The sequence below is a fragment of the Anneissia japonica genome, unplaced genomic scaffold (genome assembly GCF_011630105.1).
Source record: "Anneissia japonica isolate Jap-2015-1 unplaced genomic scaffold, ASM1163010v1 scaffold1792_len1028045_cov167, whole genome shotgun sequence".
In the NCBI taxonomy this organism is placed as follows: domain Eukaryota; kingdom Metazoa; phylum Echinodermata; class Crinoidea; order Comatulida; family Comatulidae; genus Anneissia; species Anneissia japonica.
In genome coordinates, this window is record NW_022742319.1 from 802,575 (window position 1) to 814,586 (window position 12,012).

The window sequence follows — 12,012 nt, forward strand, 5'->3', positions numbered from 1 at the left end:
AGACTTATTACAGTTTACCACTAAAGATAACGTCACGATCAAGAATAAAGTTTTACAGTACAAAACTCGTCTTCTTGGAGGTTAGCTGTCTGGATATCAGGCGCAGCGCACGCGCTTGCGAGGCCAGAACAATAATAATAATAATAATAATAATAATAATAATAATAATAATAATAATAATACATGATGCATGATGTACATTTATTAAATCAAATAAATAAAACAGATGTATACTTACTATTTTTTTCGTAGAATTCACAAAGAAACGGCTTTCTTTTATTACAATCTTGCATTGATACCACACTCTTTTCATCTTCAAGATGAGCCGCTATTTGTGTTGAAAAAACTGACTGAATGACTGATTGATTTATTATTTGACTTATTGTTGATTTAGTTATTCATTTATTCAATAATATTTTGTGAAGTCGTCCATCCAGTCGGAGCTAATCATTAGAGACATACATATAACACTTGGCAAAGGAATATGAGGCCGATGGTAATTTAAACATTTAAAGAATTACCAAAAAAAAAACAAAAAAAAACGAATAATTAAAACGGAATACAAATGAAAACTAACAAAGTAAATAAATAAGTAAATAAATGTATTTAAAGAAGTTAAAAAATATATTATAAATATAAATTTATAATAAATATAAGTTGATTATACATATTGCTTGATTCATTCATTCATTAAATTAAATAATTGATTGATTGATTGATCGATAGATTAGTTGGTTGGTTTGTTAGTTGATTGATTAATTACCTGACTGATTGGTATATTGATTTATTTAATTTATTAACTTCAATTAATTGATTGATTAATTGATTGATTAACTGGTTCGTTTGTTGATATATTTATTAATTTATGGGTTGATTGATATATGGAATGAATGACAGACTGACTGAATATAAAACTGATTTCTACATCTAATCCACATATAGGCCTATTATTTAAACGTAAATTGACAGAAAGTGTTTATCAGTCTAAAAGAAAACCTTTTCTTTGGTAGCTGATTTTAATGAAATTGGGTAAATTTTCCCAAGTCTGGGACCGGTGAACTGAATATTATGTTAAAAAGATATATAGGCCTATGTATAATAACATTAACATACGTGAAGCAAATGTGTAGGTTCAGTAACCTTTAAAGGTAAATAAAACGTTTGTGATATTTCTTATATAGGCCTATATATAGTTACTAAAACTACACTTTTGTTAATTGTATACAGTATAATATATATACATTATTATTATTATTAATATTATCATTATTAGGGCTGCATGATAAAAGTTTATACTTGCTTTGTATGCCTTTTTCCAATTCCTTATAAATTAATACATTTATTTATTATAATTGTTATATTTGAGTTACTCATGTTTTAAAATTTATATTGATGATAGAACTGGAAACAAAGTCGTATTGAATAGATTGATTGATTGCTTGAGCATATTTCACAGAGTGGGGATTTGCAATTAGGGAATGAACACTTAAGCTTGGTTCACGTCGAACTTTATCTAGATATACCCGTCTTGAAACATGATACGATAATCCCCTAATTGCGTTCGATGCCAAGTTAGAGCCAGATAAACAGCCAGCCACTGTCTCTTATACACATCTAGATGTGTATAAGAGCGTCGACGTCACACGGTCGAAAGGCTTGTTTAATAAAACATCTACTGTATTTTACGAACCTCTAGTACCAAGTGGTATTCGTTCAAAAAAAATTGTAAACTACTGTAGAGAGGTGTGAGTTTCCACTACCTAACCTAGCCGACCAGTATGAACCAACGACCAGTGCAGTAGCGTGTTCTATCGCAATCTAAGTGGTAGCTTCTCTAGGCCCTGGCCCTAGCTACATTTACCTTCGATAAAAAACGAATTATTTAAATCGCTAGCTAGCATTCTTCCATTTAACAAAATATTGTTTTAATTTTCATTAAAACGTATGTATACTTTATGGACCTTTCTGTGCTGTTTTGTAGTTTTTAGATCGCTCAATTGTGTTGTTTACATGCACTTCGCGAAAATCTAGCTTCGCGGTGTCAAATAAGTTGCTGATTTCCACACACTTTTTTATTTCGTCATCGTAAACATGTGCGCTCATTTTAACGACTGGCGTTGGTGGTAGTTCGTTGAAATTGAATTAATAGCGACTATTATAGCAGAAATAGAAAAGATTGAATTGTCAATAAATAAATACAACAAATCTGATTTTATTATTAAGAAAAATATACATTATCACTTTGAAAAACGTACGCAACCGGACTTTTTAACGTTATTACTTGGTCGATGATGCAAAGGCCAAAGGTCATTGGTAATATCGACTATTCGTAAAACGGACGTTTGCTGGGTGTTTACCCAAAATATTACAATAATTTCTGAAAACCAGACTAATGATGCTGTTGTTAGCATTGTTGAAGTACGTTGTTGCCAGCCAGAAGATGATAATGGTGGTACAATACAACAAAGCTGGCTTAGATGCCTACATTACGTAATCGTGTCCTTTTAATCCGAGCCGACTTTACCGTTAAGCAAGTTAATTTACCGTTATTCAGTAAAGTTAATTCACTTAACTTAAGTGACTTAATTCCTTTAACTAGCTATAATTGAGTGGTTCACGTCGAACTTTTAACTAGTTAAGTGGATGTATATCTAGATAAAAGTTCGACGTGAACCCAGCTTACATGTGTGAGCGGCTATCTGAAACATTTTCAATGTAAATTGTGGTTTAGAACCTTACCTCCACACAATAGGTAATTTTCTTCCGTATTGTTATTCTCGTTTGTTTCGCCCCAAGTGAGGCTTGAAAATTTAAAATCCATATCGGAGTATATATTTCTATCCCTTATGTTGCTGAAATCGAACCATGCATCACTAGCATTACCAATAAAACTCCAGAGACCTTTCAACGCTTTTTTCTGAAAAAAAATTGTGAAAATTTAGGATTGTATAAATTGCATGATACTGGGAAACGAATCAGTGAATATGCGCTTCAAATATTGTTATCATCACCATCATCATCACCATCATCATCATCATCATCATCATCATCATCATCATCATTATATATTATTATTATTATTATTATTATTATTATTATTATTATTATTATTATTATTATCATCATCATCACCATCATTATCATCATCATCATTATTTATTATTATTATTATTATTATTATCATCATCATCATCATCATCATCATCATTTATTATTATTATTATTATTATTATTATTATTATTATTATTATTATCATCATCATCACCATCATTATCATCATCACCACTATTATCACCACCACACCATCACCACCAGTGCATGCCCCCAGTCATTGCATATGGAGTGGAAATATGGACACTAATAATAATGGTTGACTTATATAGCGCATGAGACCTCTATGCGGTTAACATAAACTTGAAAACAAAAAGATCAAGAAAGTAATACCTAATTAGTAGGTAGTACTGCTGATACTAACTGCATAGGCCCTTATTCATTACTTTAATTATTATAAACCGTTGAAAAATATTGACATGAATTTTAATTTTACTCAACTTTATTTAAAAAAATAATAAAATGATAAATAGAGACTATTTCTCATAGGAGGTTACTATTTTCTCCACAAATTCTTCGTTACTAGGCAAATTCAGAGGTTTTAGATCGCATCCGCTGGAATGCTTTCGCTTTTGCGTACTTTAAACACTCGACGTCGGAGGTAGGCAGGTTAATGTTTCGCGAACCCGCCGCATTTATCTTCTTATTTTTTATCTCGCCATTGCCATGAGCTCTCATGATAAGATATTTTAATTCATTCCGCAGTTAATAATAATAATAATAATAATAATAATAATAATAATAATAATAATAATAATAATAATAATAATAATAATAATAATAATAATAATATAAGCATTAATTAATCTTTACTGAACTGTTTACATCGCCGACACGATCGTGAGAGATAAATAATGTGCGCCGAGATTTAGTTTTGTACTTCGCATCTCGCACACCCGCTCTCAATCGAGTAGGCCTCAGATATGTTTGTTTAATTGTCGAAATCTCGGTCAGCGTAAATTTTTTGTATGAAACACAACAAATCAAATTTCAGTCTTATTTGACATTTTTTTCATGCTAAGAATGCCTAAATTCAGTTAAACTAGCAATTCCGTATTATATTTAGGCCTATAAATTTTTTAACATATAAAAATCCGATTTTTCTAAGAATTGAAATTTTGCCGGGAAGCGGGGCTTAAAATTAATTAAATTAGATTTAGAGCAATGTACCACCCTCACTCGATCAAGTGATTTTTTTCGACATATTGGGGGTAATCTTGTTACAGTCTCTAAGTAGGCCTACAGTTCTGGATGACGACACTTCAGAAAATCAATTATATCACGAATATGATCACTTTTCGAAGAACATGGACGCAACACAATGGGAATTTACAATGATAATTTACCAAGTAATGGTGTCCACTAGTTCTTGCCAATTTTCCACCACCAAACAAATGACACCAGCTTTGAGCCTCAACCCACGACAGTTTATTGGTGTTCAGAAAAACACACTTCTTTTCGCGAATTTTCGTGCCGTTGTAGTTGTCACAATTTTGATTTTGTAGTGGCATTATCTGGTTGACTCTGTGACTCAATGTCGTAATATGTTCTTTATGATAGTCTCCACAATCGTCCACTTTACTCTACAATATTGGGAAAAATATATTGTTTATTGATAGGCCTATACTATACTAGTACAGTGGTGCTTGGAAAAGAATTTGATACTGTATGAAGTGTAATAAACTCAACATTATCACAACAACGCTTGCATCACGGCTTTCCTTGGTTGACTTTGTAACTCAGTTATTGTAATATACTTTTCGGATAATCTCCACACTATACTCTGCAATATTAAACTATTGCATAAGGTTTATGTCATATTAGACCTAACAAGACTATTTCGTCAAGACAACCGAAGTTGAATTGATAGATATAATGCTTTGATGGTTGTGGTCGTGGTAATTATGGTACTAAGGTACTGCATTTGAGTGGTGGTGGTAGTGGTGGGATGGTGGTACATAGCAGTGTAATTAGGTAGTAATTTGATTAATATGATGATATTAAGATGATGATAAAAACGACAAACCACAACCACGGTTGTCTCTTGACAAAATAGTCTTGTTAGGTCAAATAGACGGATTAAATGAAAGTCGTGAGTCTGACACAACAGAATGCAAATTCTCTAAGGGATCACCATTCGCTTCTATTCTAACGGACACCTCCTAAATGACTCGAGGAACGTAACAGGTAACACATTTGGCTTGCCACAGGCGACTGGGTACTTAGAGATAGAGGCCAAAATAGGGCACCCTAGAAACAGATGCATTCCAGGATATGACGTTAAATGAAAAGTTTTTAGTGTCTATTTGAAATGGTTTATCGACACCACATGTCTAATAATGTGTTAGACACTGTTTCAGAGATGAGGGGTACGGTAACGGTTTAAGTTGACCAAACGGTTCAGTAAGGTGCCATAATAGGTCCTATTAACATCTTTAAAAGCAAGAAACAAGATTTTTAAGCCGACGGGACTCGGAAGTCCCAACCTAATTAGACCTGCCCTAATTTACGTAATGTTATATCTTTATCAAACTACTACTCTACTGGGACTCACAAGTCCCATTAAAAGGAATTCAGGGGTTTGCTGCCCTCTCTAGTACTGTGTGCACATGTTTAGAGCCTCAAGCTTTTCTGTGAAAGTCTGAAAGCAATAAACAAAAATTTAAACAAATTGTCTTGACATTTGAACTTTTCGACTTAAATGTATGTATTCAATTATTTTACTACTTATTGAGCATTTAGAGAATGTTTTTATGACACAAAGTAATAACCGTACTCGCGCGAATAAGCGCCCGGGCGCTTAAAATATTTTTTGCACTTTCTGAAGGGGCGCTTATTCAAACGGGGCGCTTTAGGAAATTTTCACGTTAGGAGGGGCGGTTATTCTCTCTTCATTGTGTAGACATATGGTAGGTGTCTGGAATATTACTAAATGTATAATAGACAGTGTTATGTATTGAATTTCATTTTTATTGATTGTTCGCAGAATGTATAAGCAGAAAGCATTTTTAATACCATTTTATCAGGAATTCCGGAGTTACAAAATGAACCAATACACGATACCACACCAGTTCATTTCGATATGGAAGATGAAGAATATTTTGCTGGAACAGAGCCCCCATCTATGCTTTCATCTAACTGAAAGCAATGATGATGGTGATGATGATTCCACTTAGCAGATTAGGAAGGAGCCTTTCAGATGCTAGTGATGTTGATGCTAGTGATTTTGATGCTAGTGACGGTGATTCTAGTGACATTGATGATCAGCCCTTGAGTGTTCTTGAAAAAAATGCTGGGATAATTAGAAAACGACAACTGAAAAAAAAAGAAAGTGATATGAGACAAGAGATCCAATTTTTTTCAGAGGATGCAGGTGTCTTCAATAAAGGAGTTTGCAGGTGTCTGCAATAAAGGAGTTTGCAGACTGTATTTCACCTACTGATGTTTTTTTTTTTTTTTCTGTTTGGAGTTTCTGCAGATATTATTCTTCTGAAGACGATCTAAGCAACTCAATCGAAACGTCGAGACTTTCTCAACTACAACAGTTCTTTTCAGAACTACTTGCGTGGTGTACCGCAAGTTTCAACATATATAATAATATATGGGCTATCATCACCTTTCGTCATGGAGAGATTACTAGTGCTGTGATGCTGACTTGAATGTAAACTTTGTGTCAAGCTGCTTGTCTCGCAACCGATTTGAGATATTCTCTCAATTCTACATGTCAATGATAACATGAATGCGCCTAATGGTAATACTGACAAAATCTATAAATTACGGCCATTGGTCAGTGCTCTAAATAAGGATTTTGCTCTTTTATATCAATCAGATAGAAGGCAAAGCATTGATGAGAGTACAATCCTGTTTAAGGGACGATCATCTCTCAAACACTCAAACAATATAATCCAATGAAGCTCATCAAAAGGGGGTACAAATTAGGGTGTTGGGCAGATAATTCGGGATACATTGGGCAATTTATTGTGTGCCAAGGAAAAGGTAGTGATGTGGTACAGGAAACTGATTTCCCTAAAGGTTATGGTCTGGGAGAAAAGATTATCCATGACTTAACAAGACCTCTTGCGGGCAAAACTTATATTGTCTACTTTGACAATTATTTATAGTGCCATTATTGGCAAATATAAAAGACGATGGTTATCTTACATGTGTAACCATCAGGTCAAACAGCAAGTACCTTCCAGTTCTTTCCGATGACTTGAAAAATAGCGGGGAACATGATTACACAAAAAGGCAGGGTGGCATTAGTGTCTTTAAATGGTTAGACAAAAATCCGTATTATTTATTTCAAATTACCATGGTTCCGAAACAACAAGTGTTCAAAGGAAGCTAAAAGATGACTCTAAAATAGATGTCCAGGAATAGCAGCAGACTATAATTAGTATATAGGTGCAGTGGACAAAGCGGATATGTTGGGGGTTTTGTACAGGGTCGATAGAAAGTCAATAAAATGGTGGCAAAGATTGTTATGGGGAATCGACATAGATTCCCCATAAAATGGGCAACCTGCTATAAATGCATGTGTTGTGAAAGGGTGATCTTTCGCCCTTTGACTTCAAAGAAAGAGTTACAATGGGCCTCATTACATTGGCAAGGCCAATTGCACACTCACGGGGAAGTATGGCAAAAAATCACATTCCAGAAATTGTGGCCGTTAGGGGACGATGTGAGATGTGCTCACTAAAAATTTAGAATCGAGATCTTATAGCAAATGTGCAACATGTAAGGTGTTTTTTTGGTCATTCCAAACAAAATTTATTTTGTTGAATATCATACAAAATATAATATTGTTCTAATCAAGATTTTAATTATTACAATATTGAACTATTTCCACCATTTGTAATGGCGTAAAGGTCCCGCCACGTCATCCCTCCCTCTAGCCTTAAGGGACTTCAGTGACCCAAGACTAATTAGCTACATAATTATTTGAATAATGTTACTGGCATTAAATTAAACTTTGAAATGTGTTATTTTCATCACATTATTTTTAGTTTTATAAAACTTTAAATACATATAATTATGAGCAATTAAAAAATATTATTGACTGGAAAGGGTTAACTATCCTTATATGGTGTATGTACACATATTCGTGTGTGTTTTATGTCGGGTGAGGTTATGACGATGTATATTGGTGCAAATTTCCTTACCCTGTTGTGTCTCGGGTAGTAAGTAAAGTTTTCACTTGGCATCAAGAACCATGGACGTTTTTTTTCAAACGTAGCAGAATTTAATTCGCATCTGCCAGTCATTGAGTCGAAGTTAATAGACTTGCATCCTTCGTTTACAAAACATTTCATGGCGCAAAGACCCAAAGTTGTATTCATAAATGTCTGTAGATTATAACACTGAAGTTTCTTGTGCTGATGGGCGCTTTCGTGGTCGATAGCTTTGAGACAACAAGAGCCATAAGTCATATCTATTAGAAGAATCATAACATTAGTAACTCAAAAATTACAATTGAATAAAGGCAGTATAAAGAGTACGTTCATTTTAAAGAAAATCAAATTATAGTTATATATAATGAAAAATAATTCCTTTTTTCTTTGTCCTGATTCTAGTAAGTGTAAGTGTAACATCATTATTTATGCTATATTAAATTATGTAAACTTGCAAAAAGGTTTGCATTCGGCGGCCTTTTGCGAGGCTGTGAGTACCATGGGCGTGTCCAGATTTTGTAGCATGGGGTCCAGAAAGACAAAAGCACTCTGTATAAATGGCATAAGTTTCAATGACGCAGAGAACCGTGCTCTGTCTTGTCACCCGCCCTTCCGATCCTTTGAGGGACTAGAAAACCAAAACTAATATTAGATTAGCCTGAAAATTATTTTCAAATAAAATCCCCCTAAAACCAAAAGAAACAAGAAATAAGCGGCTGGATATTTACCAACGTCTATATAATTTTTTTACACAATTAAAAAGCATCCACCCCATGAGTATCAATTTTTAAATAACCAGCATGTGAGCCCATAGTCGGCCAACTACTACATGTATCCATACTCTAAAGCATAATTACATTGAATACTGATACGTCTTTAATTAAAATAATTATTTGGATAGACATTTAGAAATGTAAGACAAATTACCTTTTAAATAATGAACAACTGTGAGTTAATAATTTTGTTTATAAATATTGACACCTGTGATATTGACAAAAGCAGATAAGATAGTGATAAAGAGTATCGTTTAATCTGACTTAAACAATAGACATACGTGCTAAAATGTTGTAATAGATGCAGACATTACTTTTTCGTCACTTGTAAACTTATTTTAGGGATTGATAGGGTCACTTTATAATATTTTATTATTTCGTTATATTTAGTGAACATACGCTTTTTTAAGTGGTACCTTTCTACTTCTACTGCACTGTACTAACGTATTTTAAATAATGAATTTTTACACGTGTAGGTTGTAGCGTGACAGTCCGTGTTAGTGTGAAATTATTATTTTACGAAATTTTAATAGACATAAATAGAAACTATTTCATATGCCAATAATGGTAGGACACCTAATGGTGCTAGAATATATTTGTTCCAGATCTGTGCACGCGTCTGGACGGTAAATCGTCACAAAATGTTGGTTTTTACTCAAATTAGTATATGATTATCAATTTATTTAATTAACAATTAAGGCCAGTCTTTTTTAAAATGGAAACAAAATGAATGTGCATTATCTAAATATTATAAACCAGGTCATATACTCTCCTGATAAAGTATAGTAATTTATTCTACATTATAAATATAAAATATTATCAATCCTATTTAAATATTGGTTTTATATATAAAATCCATGGAGCCACGTTTAGCGGTTTAATGTCCATTAAGGATGTTTTAGTTTCGGGTGCTGATAATGTTAAAATGTTCTCCAGACATCATTACTAATAGGCCTATACTGTATTGTTGAAATAAAGTGCAAAGCACTGACAACAGTCACTTAGCAATTGCAGATTATTGTATATCTGTTTTGCATACACGTCAATTTTTTCTTGAAGCGGTTTGTTTTTCAGTCGATATAATATCTACAAATCTTTTTATTACAATGAAAACACATTGTGATCATGCCTTTTAACCTTTCTAGCATAATCTCTGGGGCTCAACAAAAAGGTTCTCAATATTTATAGATAGTTCACGCATGTGGCTGATTATTTTTTCTGAATCAGTATATTTTCTAGGTTAAGAATATTTAGGTCGATGTAGAATGTGGCTACATAATAATAGTACTACATGTGTTTGTTCTTTTGTTGACATGAATATGGAACCTTGTCACTCCACCAATTTTTGGTGCTTTATATTACTACTTAAAAGTGTAATAATAATTGCATTAAATAATTAATATAAAATAGTCAATCTATAGTATTCAGGACGATTTTTAACTCTCTAATTAACCACCATATAAATTTGCTTTAGTGGAGATCTTTTGTGTGCATTTTATAAATCTATATTTGCTACGGTATCTGACTCATAGAGTTTCATGTAAAGCCAAGTTTTAAAATACTGGTTTTCCAACACACACAATTCATTTTGCTGAGATGAGTGATTTTGTATTATTACGTATATTTGTTGGTTATATTTTTGCTGCATTTTTGTGACATATCAATACAAATTATTGGGCAATGATCAGATAAGAAATTATCTTGTAATTTTATAACGCGAGTTCGATATTTTCTATTATTGTTTCACTTTCTTCTGTTATACATGTAGTGGAGATGTACGGTAGCTTGGGCAAGGGCAAGCATAACATGCTTGCCCTCCGGGGTCCTGGGTTGAAGTTCCGAGACAGCACAGTGCTTTTTCTCCAAAACTATAAACATCTTCACTTCCTAAGTCTCCTAATAATTATTTCATTTATTAAAAGGGTCACTGAATATCAGCCATTTTCTAGGATACGCTTGAATGGTCACCCTTCCATCCTCTTTAAATATGATTTTAAACTACATGTAGGTTTATCTATTAACGGTATGAATAATTCCAAAAGCATAAAAACAACATGATCTTGAACAGCTTTTACGAATATATGTATTTATGTCAATATTAATGTCGCCCACGAGGTAAAGTTGATTTTTTTTTCACTGTTGTATTTATGTCGGTCGCTCATTTGGATTTTAAAAGTATGTAAGCCATAGGTCTATTATTTACACTACAAATTATGGTTCTATTGTCTACATCAACTTCTATATACTCACCGTATTTCGAGGTACATGATATACAGTATTTATTCGAATAAAAGCCGCGCTTTGAATAAATGCCCCTCTAATAAACGCCCTCTCTAGAACCTCATTTGGAATACACGCCTCCCTCGAATAAACGCCCCTGGACGTTTATTTTTTCCTCTCAGAAACGTTCGCCTAAATGATGACTGTAAATAAATATAATGGAAGCAACATAATTCTAAACACATTTTATTAATGTTCTACTCCAGTAAACGTGGTTGGGATCAAAAATCCTTTACGATGACGCAATCACCTTTTGACGGTAATTATGTGTTGCAGTTCCAAATTTAAAATGAAATTAAAGGGCGTTTATTTAAGTATAGCCTACACGTATTAGTCCACCGGAAATACGGATTTGACTGGACAAAATTGCAACAAAATGTTTTATGATCTAAATATAAACTTGATTATATGTAAAACAACATACCAAAAGTTTACTAAAATAGGACGTACATAAAGGTGTTTTTTATAACCAAAAGTTCAGCACTATTTGAAAGTAGACTTTTTACACGGTACGTACTGCGGTTTTCCAACTTTTCTTGATTATGATTGGTCAACATTTAGGTCAACGTAGGTCATATCTGTTTGTTGCCGGAAGAGTGAGACCTGCGTGTGCGAGCTTCGCGATCGCGTGGTTTGGTGTGCGAATCACAGATATATTTCTTCCGGTTTACAGGAA

The 12,012-nt window shown here is 33.3% G+C and overlaps 1 protein-coding gene across 1 annotated transcript in view; it reads left to right on the forward strand.

The window, feature by feature from the left end:
- The window catches only part of LOC117119135, a 7,438-nt gene extending 7,308 nt beyond the window's left edge, over positions 1–130 (forward strand). The window contains exon 3 of the mRNA XM_033263952.1: positions 14–130. The gene's annotated coding sequence lies outside the window, so the exon portion shown is untranslated. The remainder of the gene's footprint in view (positions 1–13) is intronic.
- Positions 131–12,012: the final 11,882 nt, after the last annotated feature.